Here is a 5,000-nt window from a genome sequence, read left to right as displayed (position 1 = left end):
GAAAAGAGAAAAATAATTAAAAAAAAAGCAGAGAAGAAAGGAAACAGAAAGGGAATTAAAAGAGAGAAAACGCAGAGGATAAGTTAAAGGAAAAGATGAATGCATAGGAAGAGAAAAGAATGAAAGGAAGGGAAAGGAAGTGAAAAGGAATAAAGAGGAACAGAAAAAGGATTGAAAGAGAGAATTGGAAGGAAAATTAAAGCAAGAAATGAATGAATAGGAAAGAAATGAAAGAGAAAACAATGAAAGGAAGGGAAAAGGAATGAAGAGGAACAGAAAAAGGATTGAAAGAGAGAATTGGAAGGAAAATTAAAGCAAGAAATGAATGAATAGGAAAGAAATAAAAGATAAAAGAATGAAAGGAAGGGAAAAGGAATGAAGGGAAGGGAAAAAGGATTGAAAGAGAGAATTGGAAGGAAAATTAAAGCAAGAAATGAATGAATAGGAAAGAAATGAAAGAGAAAAGAACGAAAGGAAGGGAAAGGAATGAAGAGGAACAGAAAAAGGATTGAAAGAGAGAATTGGAAGGAAAATTAAAGCAAGAAATGAATGAATAAGAAAGAAATGAAAGAGAAAAGATTGAAAGGAAGGGAAAAGGAATAAAGAGGAACAGAAAAAGGATTGAAAGAGAGAATTGGAAGGAAAATTAAAGCAAGAAATGAATGAATAGGAAAGAAATAAAAGAGAAAAGAATGAAAGGAAGGGAAAGGAATGAAGGGAAGGGGATTTGACAGGTGCGAAGGGAAGGGAAGGGGAATGTAAGGGAATTAATTGAACATCTGAAAAAAAAAGAGAATGGGGAAGGGCGTTACAATGTGAAGGGAAGGGGGTGTAGGGGAAGGGGGGAAGGGTGAGGATTGGTGATGGGCGTGAAGGGAAGGGAAGGGAAGAGTGTGAAGACTACTGAAGCTGAACGGGCCCTTGTGTGTGTGTGTGTGTGTGTGTGTGTGTTAGTGTGTGTGTGTGGTTTGTATATGTTAAGGGAAGGAAAGGGAAGGGATGGAAAGGGAAGAGAATGAAATGGAATGGAAGGGAAATTCATGGAAGGGAATTGAGTGTTATTTCTTATTTATTTATTTATTATTTCTTCCTCTAGTGAATCATTTATTACTGTATTGTGTTTATATTTATCAGTGTTTGTATATGTAAGAAACTGAGGCCATTTTAATCCGTGTTTCAATATTAATTTTTCTCTTTCTCTCTCTCTCTTTCCAGGTATGTACTGGTTGCCTTTCTTCAGGTGTGGAGGAGCGGAGAGCAGGTTTGTCAATGTGTGTGTGTGTGTGTGTGTGTGTGTGTGTGTGTGTGTGTTCATTAGGGCGAGCGGGCCATTATGGGAGCCGAGATTTCACGACTCCTGCATAAAATAGTAATTAAACTCGTGATCTATGGCCGTGTCTTAACTTCCTGAGCTTCCCTATACATTACTTTGCTCTTTGGGTTTTGTTCCTTCTCGGCTCCTTTCTCTCCGTCTGTCTATCTATCTATCTATTTATCTCTCTATCTATCTATGAATCTTTTCTTTAATTTTGTCTTTTCTTTTTTTATTCACTTTTTCTTCTGTGTTTTAGGTTGATGCAAAACTGAATCTCTCTCTCTCTCTCTCTCTCTCTCTCTCTCTCTCTCTATCTATCTATCTATCTTTTCTCTAGTTGGCAAGATACGAAAGAGAAGGAGAAAACGGGGGAGGAGGAGGAGGAGGAGGAGGAGGAGAGAAAAGAGGGCGAGAGAAACAAAGAATTTAAAGTCAGAGTAGAAAAAGAAAGGAAAAAGGAAAGTCGGGCAAGAAAATTCAGATTAAACAAGTTATTTAAGACTTGTTTTATATTTTTTTCCTTGTATTTGTTGAGTTTTCTTTTTTCTACGTTAACATGACACGGAAATAAAATAAGAGAGAGAGAGAGAGAGAGAGAGAGAGAGAGAGAGAGAGAGAGAGAGAGAGAGAGAGAGAGAGAGAGAGAGAGAGAGAGAGAGAGAGAGAGAGAGGTCACTGAAACACAAAGAACTGACTGAGAAAGAAGGAATGAAGGAAGGAAGGAAGGAAGGAAGGCAGAAATATTTGCCTTGGTAGCAAAATGTCAAGGATTTTTTTGGATTTTCCGCCTGGATTCTCAAGAACGTCTCTGATTGTGTCCGATTTACATATGACCCCAAGTGGAAGAGGAGGAGGGGGAGGAGCAGAGATTAGTAAAGGGTGGAGGTGGAGGATCAGTATAAGGATGAAAACGACGAGGAGGAGGAGGAGGAGGAGGAGGAGGAGGAAGGGGAGAGAGAGGAAGAGGAGGAGAAGGAGATGGAGTAGGAGGAGAATTTCCTTTTAAGAGATTTTTGTGTATCTTAGAGCAACCCCATTCTCTCTCTCTCTCTCTCTCTCTCTCTCTCTCTCTATCTATCTATCTATCTATCTATCTATCTATCTGTGCATCTATCTATCTATCTATCCCTCTCCCACCCCACCCCTCCCTCCTCTCTCTCCCCCTCCTCCCCCCCTCCCCCCCGTGACCCCGCACATGACAAGGGAGGGACAGGAGACGCAGCGACTTTCACCTGGACGCACCTGGATCACCTAGGGTTACCCGCGTCTCCTTGGCTCACTTGGGCTTCCCGGGGGGTCACCTTGGGTCAGTCACCTTGAAGCACCTCACCTTACCTTACCTTACCTTACCTTGCCTGACGCTGATGGAGAGAGTGATTGTGTTTCGTACCTGTTCAGACCGTCGCTTTCAAGGAACGGTTTTCTTAGACGCTTCCGACTCCCACATCAGTTATTTCTATTGGCCAAAAAGAGCGGTTAAGTGCGTTCTCATGGGTGTGATACGAAGGGGAGGAAAGGGAAAGGGAATGGTGTGAAAGAAAGGGGAAAAGAGGCGAAAGAGGTGTGAGAGGTTTTGATACATTTATTGAGACATACACATACATATAACAGTATACATATATAGCCTCAAAAGGAAAGAGAGATTGAAGGGTTTGAGAGGCAGAAGGGAAGCGAAAAAGAAGGGAGAGGAAGGGGGAGGGACAGGAAGGTATAGAAGCCTTGCCAAACCCCCACCAGGCTCAGAAAACTACCCCTGGATAAGCCCACAACTTTAGGCCGGTTTTCTTGGACACATCCGAATCACACATCAGTAATTTCTAAAGACCAAGAGAGCGGTTAGTTGCGTTCTCATGAGTGTTTCTTCACATTCATTGTATAGAAGCCTTGCCACACTACCACTAGGCTCAGAAAACTACCCCTGGATAAGCCCACAACTTTAGGCCGGTTTTCTTGGACACATCCGAATCACACATCAGTAATTTCTAAAGACCAAGAGAGCGGTTAGTTGCGTTTTCATGAGTGTTTCTTCACATTCATAGTATAGAAGCCTTGCCACACTACCACTAGGCTCAGAAAACTACCCCTGGGAAGGCCCACAACTCCCGCGAAAGCCTTGTCAATTGTGTGTGCTTGACATGACCCAAGACCCTAAGAATCGAGGTACTTAATTTAGATGGCTCTTTGTGACTAGGAGCTTTCTAGTATCTTTTTCCTTTACCCTTGAGCTGCCTTCTATACTATAAAAAGAATACAAATGCTACCTTACAACAATATCAGAGCTTTTTCTTATCCTATTCCCCCTTGAACTTTTTCCTTTACTAAAAAATGCAATAACAAAAAGCAACCTACTTCCTTTTGCTTGTAGTGGTTTTTTGTTTGTTTTTGTCTTTGTTTGATTGTTTTGGTTTTTCTTCTGTCCTTTTTTACTTTTTCTTTCATTTCTTTGTCTTTAACTTGTTTTTTTCATTATTATTATTGGTATTACTACAACAACCCCGTACGTCACCTTAGGCTTCAGTACACCTAACATCATTATCGCAGCCGGAACATCTGTATTGTAAGCGCGCGGAGGAGCAGGAGGATCGTGTTCGCCGCACTAATAAAACTAAGAGGGTCACATAGTAAAAGCCAGGTCTGGACAGCATCGTAAAGCGAGCCATTACAGGTAAACGCGGAATGCTGTTCAAGAAGCCAATTAAAAGCTGCAGGAAGAATGGAAAATGTGCAGCGGGATGGAAACACCGACCTCTCGATAGACGGAAAGGGCAAGTGTAGCCAAATAACTAAATAACCGCATATCCCGGTATCAGGACTCCTCTCCTCCCGAAACTGACCTCTCTTTTTGGCCACTCCTTTGACCTCTATTCAGGAGCAGTAAGTAGCGGGCTTTTTTTATAATATTTTGTTTACGCCCTTGAACTGTCTCCTGAGCTGTAAAAAAAAAAAAAACTGGGAAGGCGATGGCTGAGTGGTTAGCGTGCAGCCTCCGTCCCACCCGCCGCCACAAGCTGGGATTTTTCAGTCACCGCCGAGTGGCCAAGACTACCCACATGCTGTCCTGAAGACCACCTACCAACCCAGACTCAAGACTTTATCCAGAAGAGAGACAATGCAAATGTAGCCAGATAGAAGCTCAGACCTTAAGTAGAAAAAAAAGGGTAAGTACCGAGATGGAAGCAACATCCCGATAGATAACAGGAACAAGTGTCGAGCGATAAAAGTCACAATCTAACCATCAACAAAATGAGCGAGTGTTGCCAGATAAAAGCACCACCGATCCTCTGATAGAAGGGAAAATTTGGTGTTACCAGATAAAAGCGAGAACCTCAACAGATAGCAGTATAACAAGTGTAGCCAGATCAGAGCAACAACCCTTGATGGAAAGACGCATTCAGATCCGCCACGCGACGCTAAACCGGTTCCGGCGTTTTGAATCGATTTGGAAACTGGTTCACTCCTAATTGAACACGAGATTAAGAATGAGGAGGAGGAGTATTCTGAGACGCTTTCATCTCTCACATCAACTACTTCCAAAGGCCGAAAAGGAGATCAATCGGGTCCTCATATGTGATATTTTAGGTTCATGGTACAGAAGAAGGGTCGATCAACCACCAGGGCCATAAATATACCCGTGACAATGCCTCAAACTCCTCCGAAAGCCTTGATAAATATATGAGTTTGGGCG

This window comes from Eriocheir sinensis, chromosome 63 (assembly GCF_024679095.1).
Source record: "Eriocheir sinensis breed Jianghai 21 chromosome 63, ASM2467909v1, whole genome shotgun sequence".
NCBI classification, from domain to species: Eukaryota; Metazoa; Arthropoda; class Malacostraca; order Decapoda; family Varunidae; genus Eriocheir; species Eriocheir sinensis.
Note: the sequence above shows the minus strand (reverse complement) of the source record.